This window comes from Parambassis ranga, chromosome 3 (genome assembly GCF_900634625.1).
Source record: "Parambassis ranga chromosome 3, fParRan2.1, whole genome shotgun sequence".
NCBI lineage: Eukaryota > Metazoa > Chordata > Actinopteri > Ambassidae > Parambassis > Parambassis ranga.
The window spans coordinates 23,900,558-23,919,612 of NC_041024.1; positions in this window are offsets into that span (position 1 = coordinate 23,900,558).

Genomic DNA, 19,055 nt, shown 5'->3' on the forward strand with positions numbered 1-19,055 from the left:
TGCACAAAGCTGCAGCCGCTCTCACTAGGAGAGGATGGCCATATTGTCACACAACAAAAGCTTGACTGCAGGAGTCTGTCAGATTTTTACATAGCAACATGTTAACGTCTTTAGCCGCAGCTAATGAAAGAATTTTTTTTTTTCTAGAATACAGTAAGCTTCTGTTAATAAATTACTGTATTTTCCGGACTATAGGTCGCACTGGAGTATAAGTCGCACCAGCCAAAAAATGCATAACGAAGACGATATGCATGGCATCAAAAATTCCCAAGTCAACCAGATGACTGAGGCAGATGTTTTTTGAATGTTACAAGCATTCTGTCAAGTGGTGTGGCTGCAGGGCATTGAGAGTGAGACACATGCATTTCAACAAGTCCTTATGTGGAGAAATGATCAGCTTCACCACACAGAAATTCCTATAAATATCCTGTAAATGAGTAAAAGGCAGACTACTGTGCACTCATATAGCTGTCTGGAATTAGCGACCTATCGACCAATCAGAAAATAGAATTCTTTGTTGCTAGGTGAGGTCTGAGTCTCAGCTGCAAGCAACAGCTGCCATTATATTTGTAATGGGACGTCAGGACACAAGGCTAACTAACTGTATATTTTAATATACAAGTCGCACCCAAATATAAGTCACATAAAAGATGGAAAAAAAACTGTGACTTGTAGTCAGGAAAATGTGGTATATAAATGACCGATGGAACACAATATAGCATTTATGTGTAGCTTCTGTTGATGCAATTTACCTTTATAAACTAATTAAAGCTGTGACCTGTGTCAAGTACTTTCAGTAGTTGGAAAAGTTATTTATAGTTTTATTTCCAGAATTGTGTAACATGTCCTGGGTTTAGGGTCTTACTTCCTGTTGTTTTCCCTCCTCTTTGATTGGCTGCCTCACCATCATCGTTTCCACCTGTGACTCGTTACTCTCACTGATGTATTTAGTCTGTGTGCTCTGTCTGTGTCTCACAGTTTGTTCCATATGTTCTTCCTGTCTGTGATGTTCCTCATCTACATACCATGTCCATTTTTTGTTTAGCCCTTGGACTTTAAGGAATACGGTTTATTTTTGTTCAATCACTCATGTTTGTTTTGTGTTGTTAAGTTCCAACAGCAGTATTACAATTACATAGACAGATCAATATATATATATATATTACTATGCTACATGTTTGTTGTATGCATATCAGTGGCATCATTTCAGTATAGTCATACATATCTTTTTTATACCATAAATCATACTAATTGAATTGCACAGCCAAAGTTAATCCTGATTGGACAATTTCAGTATTTTGCCATTAATCACACCCAATCCATCGTTAATATTAGTTTCCTTTTTCACATAGAGGTCAAATAATGCCTGTTTATTAATACGTTTTAATTCACTAATCACTGGTATGCTGCGCTTTATGCCTTGCATAATACATACAATCATCAAGAGGCTATGTGTAAATAAATTAATAAATAGCTAAATTATTATTTCTCACTGTCCCAGGTATAGTTAAGTACAGTTCAAGTGTTGAGTGATGTAGGCATGATATGACCTTAACCTGAGTGACATATGATGAGTGACATATGATGCGTGACATATGATGCCTACATCACTCAATAATTAAATGTGTCGTATGGCAGGATTACTGTGAGTATGTGCATTATAATGTGGATGTGAGACGTGAGATCTGTTAAATTTCTGTACCTTGGCTGACTCAGCTGTGTCTGCAGTGTCTCCTCTGTGGTCAGAGATGGAATACCACCGAGCCTTCCATAGTGTTTTTCATACATGGCATGCTGCCTGCTGTGATGTGGAGGTCAGGAGTGAAGCCATGGTTCTCGTCAAACTTTCTTTAACAGCTTGAGGTACCTGAGCTGAAGAACATACCAAAGCAGGGAAAAAAAACACAACCTGTTATTGACATCTGCATCACTGTCTGGTTCATTTGCCTATTGCAGGTTTACCAAGCCAACAGGAACTGCTGTTCCGCAAATGGCCACTTGAGGCTGGCTCAGAAAGTGAGTCAATCCCCACAGACTTTTATCTTAAAATGTCAAACTTTCCAACATGAACAAACATGTTTACTGACTCAGCTGTCATACATATATTAGTCATGTAAAGGGAATGCGCAGATGTCACTTCCTGACCCAAACACTCCTGCTCTCTCCAGCAACGTGGCTGCCTTCTTTAAGGGAAACTGTGAAAAGGGGTGTAAAACACATGATTATCTGCTTAAATTAAAAGCAGCTGGACTCAACAGTGATCCTCCAAACAGAAGGCACTGCCACTCAACAGTGGCTTCTGCCAAGCAGTGACTTCCTCATCCAGTGATGTCATGTGCATTCATCCCTCTATTGTGGCCTATTAAGGTAGGTGGGTGGAGTCACAAAATGCTGGCGGCCTGCCATACTGCACAGCTCAGAGATAACATAAAGAAAAAGAAATCAGTTTGGATTGCTAGCATGTTAGCCATTAGCTAACTAGCTATGCCAACTGCAGCGGTTCATCAAGTTGCACTGTTTATTTCACATGGATATTTTCTACTGTCCTACATAGAACAGAATGGTGTGCTGTATCTTTAAGAAGAACAACATTACTTTTTAATATTATTATTTTATATACAGAATACCATTTTTTATATTATGGATGGCATTTGACACAAAAAATATCTCAAGCCATTAAAATAAGGTAAACATGAATGCTGTTTAAGTCAGGCCTTAATATAATCTGTGGAGTTTTCTGGCACTAACTCATAAGCCGTCATAATAATAATTACAAAGCACTGGATGTCTACAGTTAATGTCAGTATCATGTAAATAGGGAGTTAATGTCTCATTTTGGCTTCACACTTGGATGTGACTTGAGGCCATTTAGCCATGGCTATCAGATGGCACACTAGTGATGCAGACGAGCAAAGTGGATTTGCCATGATGGATGTGACAGTACAACACAGCGATCATGGGGACTTTTTAAGCAGAAGCATTTATACGCATTAATATTCATCCGCGACCCCTCTCTAAATGCACATATGTCCTCGTCCAGGTTGAATTACAAGGCCGGGCCGAGGGTGGATGTTAAATGTCTGTACTTGTACTCCTGCGCGACTGTAAAGAAAAGGCAGAGTATAAGCGTGAGAAAATGCGAGACAGCCAGCGTTCGGTCTGCACTTGGCAGTTAAATATCTTTGCATGAAAGGTAGAGATACTTACTCACCCAACCCTGAATCCCCTCTGGAGGGGGAAAAAATCATCACTGATGGATATAATTTTAGAGGAAAAATGAGTCAAAGAGGCAGAGAGAGGATATAAAAGCAGATTATATTTAAGCAGTAATCAGGACAGTGAAGAGCTTGGGAGATTTTAATATGTTTAAATGTTCTTAATTGGGCTCAGAGTGGAGTGGGGCCCCCTGAAAGCATCCACCCAAAACAGTGCTCTAAAGGTAAAAGCAGATTGGCTTTTATTGAATTGTAATGAGAAGTGGGAAATTGGATGTTAATTCTGTCCCTGGAGTAAGTGTGCTCCCTCTGCTCGGTGCGAGGTGTAGCTGTAACGGGGTCGTGCGATTGAAGTTGTGTTGCATCTCGTTCGGTTATTTAAGGTAAGGGGGAGGGCGTTGCTGAAAGTTAATAGATTTTGTGCTTGGTGATATATGTGCCAAATAAATTGTGCCAGTATTTGTGTGTGTGTGTGTGTGCTGGCACATAATCACTGGCATACACCAAACACACACACACACACTGCTACGTGTAAACTCATGATGTCTATAGACGGTGTGATCACGTTTAGCGCTGACACTGTTGTCACCTTATTGAGGCCTTGTAGGAATTAGACCCCAGAAGATCTGCTCCAAGCACACTCCAAACACACTCTAAGCCGTGTTTCTGTGCAACTCCGGATATTATCGAGATTTCACACTGGGAAGGGAAATATTAGTGTGACAAACATATCTGCCAATACAAACTTGCATCTAGAAAAGGCATAGCGACAACGCAGCTCAAAAACAGCATTTCCATGCACTCTGTCCCTTTGAATTATAAAATCAGCTTGGCAAAAGAAGCGGCACCATAAAATTCAGCTGTGGTTTTCTTTCAGCCAAAGCGCTTTTCTTTTGTAGGGAGGGGGGGGGGAGAAAAAAAAGGAGGGAGAAAAGCCTAGGTCTTAGCTGTGAGAGCAAGAGTGTGGGGAAAAGCATGGGTCCATCTGGCAAGAGGAGGAGGGGAGGGAGGGGAGAGAGAGAGAGAGAGAGAGAGGCAGCTTTTTGGAGATGGGGTCCAAGACACACCGCTACAGAAGGGTCCTTCTCAGCGACACCTGCAGAATACCTCGGAGCTTCTATTGCCTGCCTGCTCGCATTGTTCTACATAAAGTGCAGGCGTACGCTGGTGCAACCTCTGGTCGCCCTCCCTCACCCTCCAGAACCTGGGAACAGGAGGATAGGCTTCTCAGATTACACCATGTCCCCTGCACAGTGTGTGCAGAGACATGCAGCGTCCTGTCAGCTGATATTAACATGCATAAGTGTATCGATACAGAGAGCGAGATGGGAAAGACAGAGTCTAATGAAACAGATAATGACAAGAAGAGGGAGCAGCAGAGCAACTAGAAGGATGAGAGTGTGTGTAAGAGAAAATGTAGGAAAAGATAGAAAGAGAGAGATGTCTCTTTTATTTACCCTCATGCTTCAGTGCTTCTCGTTAAGAAGAGGGAGGACACGGGGGCCTTATCACCCAATTTGCTGCCCGTGTCTGTGTGTTTCTCAATTGATTTCTCTGACAAAGTCCGGAATCATTTTTCAACTCTCCTTCATCCCCTGCTTCTCCGTCGCTCTGTTTCTTTATCTCTTTCTCTCATATATCAGGGCATGCTGTCTCTGTTCTCATCGATGTTTGAAAAACACATCCAGCGCATGAAGATGTCCATGAGACAAGCATACAAAGTGCATAAAATATCCATCATATGTGTTAAATATAGACTATTTCACAGATGTTTTATGAAAATGAGAATTAGGACATGCTTGAAGCACACTGATGACAAATCCTCTCTAAGCTTTAATTAGGAACGTTGAGGGGAGAAAAAAAAAAACAGGCAGTGTACCGCCACGTACAACTTTTAAAGTGTATTAAATGCTGCAATCATATTTAAAAACGTTATAATCTCTCTATATAATTAGAATTTTATGCGTAATTGAGAGTGCGAGTCACAGGTCAAGGTGAGTGTTAATTCTCACACAAAACCTCATCTGCAGTACAATGACAACACTAGCACAGTCAGATTAATGAACACTGCTAAAAAAATATATTATTATTATTATTATTAGGCGTAAGATGTTCCCCTGCAAAAAAAAAAAAAAACAGGACGGCTGAAACCAAATCTTCTTATATGCTGGTTTCCTTTTCAGGGCTTTATTCTCACATTCACCCCACAGCTAATGGACCTAAAGATCCATTTTTACACAGTTTCTTTATTGATCAAAACAGCTCTAAAAATATGAAACAGAAAATCTGTAATACCTTCTATAGAGCATAAATAATGAAAGTTTTCAATATGCCCCGGCCCTTTACTGAACACTATAGGATCTGTTATGTCCTTATATACACTTTTAAACTTTAGACTGCAAAACATTTGCCAATGGCATTAACTATGCAGCCTAATCTTAGAAACCACTTCTGCTTTTTTGACTTTATAAGAAATATGACAAATAATAATCTTTGTGGTAAAGTTTAAGTTGTCAAAAGTTGAACAGGTAGTGGTGATGGTCTCTGCTTCCCAAGTCCGAGACTGGTTATCCCGTATAATAACCAGACTCGGAGTTGGGAAGCAGAGACTGGTTAATATATACATATATATATAAGCAAACATTTAATTATTTTTGAAACAATCACTACAATGTCATAAAATCAAATGAATGAAATGTGTTGTTTAAATTTTAAATAAAATGTTGTTTTAAATAACTTTGAAAACACATGCCTTCCGGGACTACCAGACTTACTAACAAATGTCAGTAGACAGAATGGTAGGGAAGTTTTATTGTACGTACATGATGAAGTTTGGATCACCTAAGTCACACAGTCAAGGTATAATTTGAAAAATGTACTATGTAGGCCCAGCTTAAGCTGTAAATGATCAGGATCTTATCATCTACTATTGCCATTAGTACTGACATGTGGGTTTAATCAACACAACATCCCTAAGGCCTTCAGAATATCTCTAAATATGGAAAAATAATCCAACCATAAGGAAGTGTCCAAAAACCTTGGAATTTCATCCCAGCATTCCACAGGTAACTTTGCAACTGTTGATGTAATTTGCATGACAGGGATTGCCCAACACTGTCATGCATAAGAGGTGTGCCTAGAAAGTCCAATGAAGGAAAACTGCAGCTTGCCAGTGAACGTATATATGCAGAGACAAGGCCTATAAGAAATGTTTGGCACAGTCCACTGACAGCTTCTGAGGAGGAGAACCTCATACAGCTGTGAAGCACGGTGGTGGAAATGTTCTGGTCTGGTTGGCTTGCAGTCATTCATTCAACCATGAATTCTACATAACATCAATGAGGTGCTCGGAAATATTGTGAGTCCATCTGAACTGAATCTTGAAGGTGAACGAGGACTGTTCCTTTCAACGGAATAATACTCCTGAACAAAAAAAGAGTTGTTGAATGATCAAGTCAAAGACACGATTGGGCCGGTTATGTAAGGGGGAAACACTCAAACTGAACGATTCGTGCATTAAAGTGCAGTTAAGAATTCACAGAACTACAAAGAATCTCCACAAAAAGTTATTCCTAAAAGGCCAAAGGTGTACTTCTGGCCATTTAAGTTGAATATATATTAAAAACACTCATTTTCCTTTTGGTATTTCATAGCCAGACACTGCAGTATCTGAAGCAAAGATTAAAATAAACTCATTTGCTGCACACGGTCTGGCGCTCTGAGAGTCTAAAAGAGTCCTGCTGGGCTGAATGGGAGGAGGCCTTAACCAGAGCACTGGCTATCAGGTGATCACTTGACAAGGGTCAAGTTGTTAGGCTGATCCCGTGAAGAGGCGAGGGGCCACAGCTAACAAGGCCACTTATGGTGGGTGGCAAGCTTTAAGTATAGCAAGCCATTAGAGGATCATTGCTCACATTGACTGGAGTGTGAAATGATATGTGTGGAGAGATAGCAAGAGGTAATCTTACCATTATCACAGGGTCATCTCAGCAAGACATTGATCTGGAGGATTCTTGTTAACACAAAGTAGGAAACTATGACTTGTGATAGTGCTTGTGCTTATTAATGTTTCTATTGTCTGTCTATGTCTATGACAAGCTTTGGCACATTAAAAATCAGTGATTATGTACAGAAAGGCCTGTGCTATGTAAAGAGAAAGAAGTTTTCAAGAACAAGGTTCAAAATGTGACAATTTGAGGCGTCAGATTATCACCGATGGCCCCTCAGAGCCACCACTGACACTCTTCTGGCCCTTGTGTTGGGTCTCCACTGATGCTGATGGCCCCTATTGATCTGAGGACAGCTCAATCCCCACCCCAGCCCCCACCCCCACCCCCTTTTTTTTCCTCCCCTCACATCATGCACGGCGAGATAAAGGCTCGCCAGGCACAAAAAGTTGCAAGCCAAAAAGTTTGAGCTGAAGAAAAGAGCAGAAGAAAAGAGGAAAAAATGGAGGAAGTTTAAGCTGTGGAGCCCTTCCCCTGAAGGCAAGCTGGCCTGCCATCTGTGCAGGCTCTCTAGCCATAGCCACCACCCCTGGAAAAGAGAGAGGGAGAAAGGCAGCAGGGTAGAGGCAGCCAGGGAAGAAGGGAGGGAGAGAAGGATGGAGGGAAAAAGAGGGGAAAAACAGACTGGGAACATGGGAGAGATAGGAGTGAGTGAGAAATTGGGAGGAAGAAATAAAATGGACAAAGAAGAAGAAAAAAAGGCGACATGAACTGTGGTAGTTGTCTAAGATCGACCTTTGAAGCAACCCGGAACACATCTGAAGACGACGACATAACCTCTCCCTTCAGGGTGAGAACAGAGAAGTCTTCAGCATGAAAGGCAGTGCTTGACAAGCAGACATGAGCTTTGCTTGTCTGCCACTGACACTGAGTCCACTTTTTAACCAAAAAGGATCCCAGTTTTGTTGCCTTTTTTTTTCCTTTACTCCCCTTTCCTGGGAAAATCTGCCAGAGCTTATCCATCGAAGCCAACACATGAACTTTCAATCAGGGATTAGCCGGATTTTCCAATGTGGATCTTCTTTTGTGAATTTGGCCAGCGTCGCCTGTGTCGTTGGCAAAGGGAACGTAAATAGAATATGATCCCTGGGCCAAGGGATTGCCTCGCTTATTTCAAAGAAAGACTTCAAATACAGGGCCCACTTAGCCTGCTGCATGAGTGCGATGTTTCTGTGGTTTTTGAAGTGTGTCCTCCACATCAGACCACCAAAAAAGTCCAAGAAGGCATGGACATATGCTGCTCTCATGCATTTTGTCCACGGGGATGAAAGAAATGAAAGAAACAGAAACAACATGGTATAAAAACAGAGAGGGAACAGGAGAGGAAACAAGCAAGAGTAAGTAAGGGGTGGCGTGAATTTTGTTCTTAACAACCTTCTATCTGTATCGAACCCGCCCCCTCTAACTCCATCTTTTCATCCTGCACCCTCCTCTATTCATTGTCCTCCCCTGTGCTGACGTCCGGTCTTCGCAGATCTAGATGCTAATCCTAGCTTACCGTGCTGGCGGCTCCGATAAGAGAGGGCCCCGCCATAGAACGGCAGCGTGTGTGACTCCTGTAGACTTCCAGTGCTCTATCAGACCACTCCATGTGGCCGCGGGCCACCACCGAAGTTGGACCGAGGTCTACCCGAACGAGGGCTTATGTGCAGGAACACACATGGGCACGCACATGCCATGACCAACTATATAGAAACACATGCGGGCAAAAAAAAAAAAAAGCGAGGCGCTGAGCCACTCAGACATAAAGAAAAACACAGCTACCCGTGAAGATTTAAACTTCCACAAGGACAGAAGTTTTATCTTAAAAAGGAACAATAGGCAAATATGCCACCCAACTGAGCATTGTGTTTGTTCTTTAAATGTCAGAATGAAAATCCCCCTACTTTGAAGAAGATAGAGCTTTATAATCAGCCAGCTAACGCTGTTGCATCCGTCATTCACTGCTTGGCTCGGCCGTGGCAACAGACTTAACAAACACACAATGTTTACTCAACAGCAAGTAAAAAGATTATCTATAACTTCATTCTGTCTTTGCCTCTCTTTTCCTCTCTTGTCCATCTGCTGGAGATGGTTGATCTCCTCATCTGCCTGCGCCTCCTACTGTGAGGTCCTCCTCATCAGGTAGATACCCTCCCCACTGGGGGAAAAGTACTGATGCGCGTAAAAGGCTATAATCACGCAGGTTTGTCTTGTTAATTAATTATTCTGAGTTGAACAAATCTTTCTCCTAGTTCTGTCTCGAAGCACAAAGGTAGAAAATTCAGATGAGCAATCACTTCTTAAGGTCACACAAACAGAGGTGAAAAACCCAGCTTGGTGAGTAAGTGACAGCAAATATAGGGTTAAAAAGCCTTGCACATGGCTATGGGGCACAGCACAGCGGTGCTCCATCTTTTCCTTCCTCACCTATTCTTGTCCCTGTTTCTTCTTTTTTAATGTGCATAGAGATCCTTGTCAAACAACAAAAATAAAAGGCTTTTGTCTGCGTGTAAAAGTTTCCCAGGTTCTCCATGGTGGTGTGTGGCAGAGAGAGAGAGAGAGAGAGAGAGTGTGTGCGTGTGTGTGCACATTTGTGAATTGTGTGTGGGTTTTCTTTGGAGCTTGAGGGTGTGCTTGTTGTGACACTATATGTCTGTCAAAAATTTAAAGGTGAAAGTAAGATTAAGGTCAAGGAAATGAATGAAAATCAACGTGATGGAGGTGTGTGTGTGTGTGTGTGAGAGAGAGTGTGTGTCTGTGCCCACCTATCTCTCCCTAGATGAGAACCACTTCCCCGGGGAAAATCTCCCACCTCCAGCGCACGGTGATGAGGGGTGGGGTTGGGGGATTAGGTGCCACGGCTGAAAACCACACTAAATTGAGCCCTCAATGTTTATTTTTACACTTTGCATTGTAAATTAAAACGATGAAGAAGAAAGGGTGGAATTTGAGGTATTGTCACAGCTACATCTTTTTTTTTCTTATTTGTTTCCCTGCAAATGAGATTGTTCTCCTTGACTAAGAAAGCAAATGTTACAGCCCAGGGCACAGAGGAAGATGATGCATAAGAAATCTGCACAATATGTGTAAGAGACTATGTATGTGTGTGTGTGTGTGTGTGTGTGTGTGTGTGTGTGTGTGTGTGTGTGTGAGAGAGAGAGAGAGAGAGAGAGAGAGAGAGAGAGCGTATAATGGAAATGTTCAAATGCACTTGATCTTTTATTTGGTTGCAGTTTTCCGTGGATCACATGTTATTGTGAGGCAGTACAAGCAGCTCTCTAAATGGATTATGAACATTTTGTAATCATGATCATCTGCACAGTACATTAAATTAACAATTCTACACACTGACACACACACTCACACACACAGTGTCACATGTGACATGTATCTCCAAACACCTTTAGACACATATAGCTATTTAAATACAATATACAGTATTTGAAGAATCAGGCTACGTTTTAAATGTGAAACACCATGAAACATTTAGGTTTCTTCTGTACTTCTTAAGTACAACATGTACAGTCATTTGTTACAGTAGCTATTTTTATCCTCTGTTTATAACATGTTGACACTGTTGAATGTGTGTGTGTGTGTGTGTATCCATTGGTATGTGAGTAAAGGGGCAATCGTCTGTGAGTAAGGGGAAGCACTTTGTGTTAGAAGTTTTACTGTATAAAACATGCAATAAAAATGATTGATTGATTGATTGATTGATTGATTGATACAAAATGAGTGCTGGTACTTGCAGGACTACACTTGTAATAGAGTATTTTTGCCTTGCGGCAGTATTGCTGCTTCCATTTAACATACAATAGCTTAGCTGAAAACGACTGAGTGGTTTTACCAACAGCTTAATGTGCAGGCTAGACCATTACATGTGACATATGGGTGTTCATGTCAGTCTGTTATTGAACTACTCAACAATGGATGCGGCAAAAAAACACACACACACACACACACACAGGCACACGTACAGGAAAAACAAAACATAAAATCATGATTGAAAGCTGATTCTTAGCTAATATGTATGTGTCTGGCATGAAAAATCACCATTATATCTCCCTCTCACACAGTTTTGTGTGTGCAAGCACATTTGCAAATGTGGCGTGATATCAATGCCAGCCCTCAAGTATCAAGATTCTCTGTCTCTCTCTCTCTCTCTCTGTCTATCTATCTCTCTTTCCCCCCATTTTAAATTACCAACAACCACTTAAATACACTACATCCCCCAAAGAGTTGATTAAGCGATTCATACATACAAAAGGCAGCCTGTCACCATCTAAGATATGGGCCGAGATATCATGAGGCTTCTCAAAATACTGCTTTTAATGTATTCTGCCATATTACTCTAAATGCTTTCATCAGTCTCTGAATGGTGAGAAAATATGCAGTTTCATTATCTTTCCAAACGTGGGTGATGAATCTGTGCCAAAGGCCTGTAAAACTGTGGGGACCGATGTATAGTTCCATATGCGAATTCTTTCAAAAAAATCTGTGCACTCTGTGTGTGTGTGTGTGTAGATCAGTGAAAAGATGATGGGAGGCTTCTCTGCACAGTTATTTGTATCAGTGCTGCGCATCACTACGTTAAAGTCTCTATTAATCAATCTCCCCTCCTTTTTATTGTATCACCATGCACTGTGCGGAGATTGCTAAATAAAAAGACATTTCTGTATGGAGGGTGGTGGTGGTGGTGGTGGGTTGGGTGTGGGGGGGGGAGGGAAGGGGAAAAAAATGCAACTGTATTCATTGGACCTTAAAATGTTTTGATGGCTTCTGGGAGCCACATTATATTTACATAGGAATGTGTCATTAACGTCAATGGTGCAGCAGAAACTATTAAACTAATACAATGCTAAAGCCAACAACCTTGAGAATTTGATTAAAGGCCTTTGTTGAGTTTTAAAAACCTTCCATTCTCCAGTTAAAACAAAAGACTGATGGATTCGGCTGCGGTTATAATTCAGCTGTCAACTTCCATTGACGCTTCTGACTGTCACCACTAGACGACATTTACATACTTTATATATAGACCAAAAAACAAGGGGTCTGTACGCCTGCGATCATAATAGGAGAAATTTGCGGGTATGCACACACACATCAACACACACACACAGCGCCACTGTTTGTCCTTCATTTCAAATTAGCCCGCTGTAATTTTGAAAGAGGCTGCAGGCGCTGTTTGCTTGGCAAAGTGTTGCTGTTTTAGTGCATCTTTAATTCTGCTTTAATTGTAAAAGCGTCTCGCTCTGCCAAGTGCTCCTTTGCTAAACAGAGGCCTCAGCTCATCTTTGCGTGTATGTGTATATTACAGCACCGGTGACCTTCTAGGCCTGTTAATTAGCTCACATGTATTGGTGTGTGTCTGTGACAGGAGACCAAAAACACACAGAAAAAAGAAAAACAAAACCTTAAGGGAGACCTCTGTGTGTGATACCTTGGACTCTCTCTGGTAATTTACTCTTATAGTAATATGATGATAATGTATGCCCGCGAATAGGCGGGAGATCCTATTTAGCACCTAGCTTGTGTTTATCCCCTGATCGCATTTTCAATATAATTATGAAACTTCAGAAAAATGCATGTGGGGATGTTTCGACAAATAGGAGCCATGGCAAAGCGAGACCCTATTTGTGTTTCATTATCTGTTGGAACATATTTTACAGTCGTTGTGAGATATTTAACATTGTTTTATCATACCCCCGAGATATCTTACACACTGATCTAATTAAAGTCACCATTTTTTTGCCCAGTATCCTATTTAAAAAATCTATATATTCTATATAATTATGAAATTATGCATTATTTAATATATAAACCCCAAAGCTCCTTGCAAGTGGCAATAATTTTAATCAAAAGAAAATGAATAGATTCCCCCTCTCTTGGTCCTGTTTAGAAGCTTAATTGGAGAATGGAGTCATTCTTGATTGTTCTCGGAGTTTTTCCTGCCAAAATGAAAAATACAAGTGAGCGAATTAGTATGAAAGCATGCATGAAATCTAGTTTTAAATCATTTACGAGCCATGTAACAAAGTGAATGCGATTACGTCGACTTAGGCCACCACTTAAACCGTCTGCGTGCGCACACATCTTCTGTGTGTGTGTGTGTGTGTATGTTTAGTACACTATAGAGCCTGTGCCTTACATATGAAAGAGGCTGTGTCATCATTTTTTTTTAAACGGGAACATTACACAGAAACACATTGTTGTCTCCAGTATTGTTGTGAAAGTAGCCCATTAAAATGCAAGCATGTATATTAAAGAGCAGCGCTTTTGCCTTTTGATGGATCGTCGTCTGCCTATGAATAAGTGTGCATATTGATTGGCGAAAAAGGTGAAAAGCAGTTTGACACAATTATTTCTGAAAGGCCCTGGTTATCCCGCATGATTTAAAAACCATTTTAAACGCCTGTCACTTACATTCCTTTCTATGAGACCCCGGTGACTCCTGAAAATAATAATTATGTAAAATGTCCAGGAGATATTGGATGTGGCAGGCTTTATGCAGACGCTACGATATGTATTGATATGCATCTATAAGAGGAGATGGAGAGAATAAGAAAACCATTAACAGGGGACGGCTGTCCTCTCCGTCTCTCACTCTTCATCAGATCCAGAGGAGCCTTATTTGCTAACAAGGCAGATACTACTTAAAAACTTACAATTGAAAGTTAACAAACGCAGGAAAAAAAAAGAAAGATGAATCTCATTATGAAATCTCAGATTGACTGATTTAGTGGCCTACAGTAGCACCACTGCTGCGCAATCATGTGTACTTTTTGCAACACGGACTAAAGAATGACAGGTAGGGATTTTCTACTCACAAAGGGGGTTTTGAATTGAAAGCCATTGTCAACCATTCATCCCCCTTTTCTCTTCAGTCTCTTATGTTTGCTGGATTAGTGTGCAGAAGTGGAGATTTTTCTTTAGGTTTTTCAAATTTAATCAGGCAGAGAGATAAAAAAACCTGAATTCTATCATCCGTCCTGTATTCCTGTAAAGAAATAAGGTCCCGATTTACGGCCCTGAGGACTTTACTTTTTTTTTTTTTTTTTTTAAGTGTTTGAATGCACAGGCAGACAGCCGTCTGACAGCAGTGAACACGCATCCTAATAAACAATCAACCCGGCATGAAGATGAATTTCTAAGTAGTCGGCGTCTCGTGTAATATAATCAGCCTAGCATGTTCTGCTGTTAACAAGTTCAAGAGGTGACAAAAAGAGTGCACATAATGCCAGTGTGATTGCTGATTAGTGCTTTTTTTTGTATGTGTGTGTGTCTGGGTGCTGTTGTTGTCATTTTCCTCTTCCTCTTCGCTCACTGTCATCATCATCATCATCATCCTCATCCTGCTCTTTAGTGCCTTCTCACATCTTCATAACTGTATCAGCGGTCACCGGCCTTGAGATTGTGTTACGCTGCAACATCCCTGACCACAGATTACAATAATGATCAATAGGAAATCTGCCTTTTTTAATCATTAGAACGGAATAATCATTTATATGCAGCAATTTAATTGTTCTGTCTGCCAAAATGTCAAAGTTTACACTCACAAAGATATAAATCAGCATCAAATTCAGTCAATTTAATCAAAATTTCTGCTGATTCAATAGCGGATTAAATTATAATTTCAGCAACAGATGACTTACTTTGATTTCACTACAGCAGAAGAATAGAAGGAGCGTTAGGTGACATGAAAGTCATCATTGCTTACTCGCCATTGCAGATTTTATACTGGCTCAAACCTTGAATGTGTTCTTGAGTGTGCTCTTTTATGTTTGTGTCACTTCAAGAGGAAAAAAGAAACGAAAACAATATCAAGATCTGCCACTTAACCACTGTACACCTGAAAAACTGTTTATTATGAGATTTCCAAGAATGGGCTCTGAGCAGCAGACAGGAAGTGTGTGTGCTTTTGTGGTGATTTTAATGTACTGTAGTTTCCACTAGCATCAATCATTCCATACAATTAGCCCAATTCCCGCTCAATTTTCTGCTTTCTGAGGAGAGCAGCACTGCTGACTGCACAGGCAGCTGTCTCTGACCAACAACCAACACACACACTTACAAGTACAATCCCCCTCCCTTATAACCAATCCCACACAACCCTCCCGACGTGTATGGTGCACAGAGGACAGCAGGTGTCTTGTCAGAGCTGAGTGTGTGTGTGTGTGTGTGTGTGTGTGTCAGTTTTCTTTCATCAGCTATTTTTTTTCTTTCTATCCTTCTCTTCAACTGGGCACACCTCTTTTTTCCTCTTCCTCCTCCTCCTTCGCTGCCATCAGCCTCAAGTGTCATTTGTTTACCATAGCAACCGGATTAAATTAGGGGAAGTGATTACGTCTTATTAACAACCAAACGTTGTCAGTATATTCTTATAATTTGGTATGTAAACACTTTGCCCTCATAGCACTCTCTAGTAGAAATTGCTTTGTACTGTGTGTGTGTGTGTGTGTGTTCGGGGGGGGGGGCAGTTATAATAAAAATATAATTATGAATCAGACAATAGCCACTCATAGTTCTACACCCCCTTCCTGCAGCCACCCCACCCACCGCTCCTTTATCACCATGTTCTCTAACACACACACACACACACACACACACAGCTATGACCTAACACCGCCCCCCCCCCAAAAAAAAAAAATAAAATTCCCAGGTACCATCGGAGAGCCACTTGTAATGAACAATAAAAAAGCTAACCTCTTCTCATTTTTTCCCTCCTTGATTCTAACTAATAAACCCACTAGAATTAACATTCACACTTCATGTAATGAGGTGGGGGGTGGAGGGGGGTTGGGGTGTGGGAGGGGGGGCAGACTTTTAGTTCTCCATATTGACTGCTCTCGCCCCTAGCCCCGCTTTGCATTTAATACAGTACTCGGAGCCAAAGTGATTGTCAAATTATTTCCTTGTTGTGTGGAGAGATATTTGTAATTAATATTAAAATTAAGCATTGCGTTGATGCCGGGTGGTGTATTATTACAAAAGCTGCTACCAAAAGGCCTCTGCGCTTGCCCACTGCTCTCATCTCATTTTGCCTTTATCTCTCTCTCTCTCTCTCTCTCTCTCTCTCTCTCTCCGTGCATCAAAATATTTCTCTCTGCTCACCTTTTACTCACGTCTCTCTCTCTCTTTCACCAACATTGTACAGTAAACCTCGCTCACCCCCTCACCCTTTTTTCTTATCCCACTAATATACCCCCCCTTTGCCCTCCCCTCTCCTTTAAGACATCAATTATACACCCACAGATTATGTTTTCACGGGGTGTCCCACTGGTTTTGGCAGAGTACTTTAGAAATGCAGGATCATTTTAAATAAGCATCTACTCACAGAAAAAGAAAAGTGTATGCATGTGTGCGTGTGTGTGTGTGTGCTGGTGAGGAAAGAAGAAAAAAAGAAAGATGAAGGAGTATGAGAGATGGAGAGAGAAAATAGAAAAAGAGAGAGGGGGCTGCTCTAGGCCAAGAGAATATGAGCAGGTGCAGCAGGGAAAATGAGTGCTATAAACAAGCCTAGGTCCTCGTAATTTATCATTAATCTGGGTGCCTGTGCTCGCAGTGCCGGGCTTATTCTGCATGCTGATAGCCATGTCATATTTCTTATCGCAGATTTGTTTATGCTCTTATCCTTGTTTCTCAGGCTTTACACTTACTGCTATGGCCTCGGCTATTACCAAACTCTGGCATTTGGAGGAGGGAGAGAGAGAGAGAGAGAGACGCTGAAAGACGCATAGGTACGATGAGCCGCCAACAGGAATGATCCATGAACGTGTCACTTTGACTCGAATGGATAAAACCAACAAAAGCATGGAGATGTGTATACAATTTCAGCCTTTGATTTAAAAAAAAAAAAAAAAAAAAAGTCAATCAAGCACTCAGAAACAGTTGTGCCTGAGCACACACTGTGGACATCCCCTCCTTTTGTACTGCAATATCTGAGTTCCTCAAACTGGAGACAGATTGCCACGGAAATCAGTTCAACTTTAAAGAGGCTCAGATGGGCATCAAATCTGTCCAAATGTTCTGTACATTGACGAGACACACCAGATTTATCATGAATTTCTCATATTGGATTACTTCATTAAAAATGTTCCAACCGTGTTTACTTGAATAATCAACCAACTAACTGTATCTAAAGCAACAACATGATCTACTTTGGAAAATTGTAGCAGGGACCTAAGTGTTTGAGTGACTGTCTCGAATGTTTATTTTTCATCAAAGTTAGGACGATTAGAATGCCCCCCTCCCCCCTCCTTCACCCGCATTTGAATTGGTAATACTGCTTCTTTGTTTACTCTGTGCAATTTACTAATGAAAAATATGTGCAGAAGTTATTGATTCATGACCGTAATTGTTTAATTATTAATCAGTTTAGTCTTATATTAGCAATTTAAATGTAGCACAGAGCTTGAGAAAACTGAGATGCAGGTTCGAGTTTCTTTTCTTTTTTTTATTTTTATCTGCCATCGGAGATAAGAAGAAACATGAAAGAGTGCTGAAAATGAGCGGTGTAAGACAATGATCTTAAATGTAAAGATTTCAATGTGTCTTTCAACTTTTCACCTCATTTCAAAGAGTACAGGGACGATAATGTGGACATGAGGCTCCACATGCAGCCAGCTGGACGGTTAGTCATGTTTTGTGATTACAAAACAAGACATTCTGTGCCTAAACCTTACAAATAATACATCGAAGGAACCAAATAAAACCATGTGGCATTAAAATAAGCAATAAATCACTTAAATTATAGCTTCAAGAAAGGACTTGGATGCTTCTGTGTAACAATTCCTGTGTTCATTTCTGATTTCCTTCTTGCTCTCCAGAATCAGAGGAAGACATCTCTAAAGCACTTTCACCAAAAACTTGACTACCCCCCTGTGGTAGAACCTGCTGGGCCAAGTATAAGAAGAAGCTGTAGCCCTGAAAATGACAAGGGCTGGACTTGTTTCTCTGCAGTGGCAGTAAACACAACACATGGACCCGCCTATGACTGTGCTGCATTCAGAGCTAAACAAGATAATTAGGGCACAAGATATGTAGGTCTCTAACAATAACATTAACTGTAATAAGCAGCCGTGAACCGCCACTGCAACATACACTACATCAGAGTTGTTCATACACAGCCATTAAAACTGCAAGAAAGCTACAAACACATTAGTTTAACTTTCAAAACTTCATGCATTCCTTTTTTAAATGAATAAAAATGATGACTGACTTGGATGGCTTCTGTTCAATGCTATCTTACAGTAACAATGAGATCAAAAATGCAGTTTATTCTCTCCACAATGTCAACAAATATGTATGAACCTAAAGATGAACCTATAGTTTCCCGAAAAACGCTGGTTTGACCCCTGACCCATGAGTTCCACAGGGCACATTTGGGGGCCACCCCACCACTGCCACTCTAGTCAATACCTGTGGTCCCACCAGACACACCACATGTTTCAGAAGTGCCCCAGAAGCGACCCTCTATTGTTCTACCTGAAAGACGTATACCAATTTTAGCGCTTTGTCATGTCCGAGATGTGTCAAACTCAGTTACAGTATGAAACCATGGTTGAAGCTCCAGTGATGTCACCTGTTGGTCTCTGTGGGAGGTTATGGGACAATCTGGCAGCGTCTAAAGGGGGGCGACTAGAGCTGAGGCAGCCGGGCAGTTGTGAAGGCAGAATCCTCACAAGTGAGTTAGAAAGATTCTCCACAGTTGTCACTACAAGGAAACTTATCAGTTGAGACCAGGCTGTAAACATGTTTATTTCTGTTGTATAGTTAGACATTTTAACATGGAGGTCTATGGGGACAGACTCATTTTTGGAGTCAGCGCCCAGAGGCCATGGAGGGAACTGTA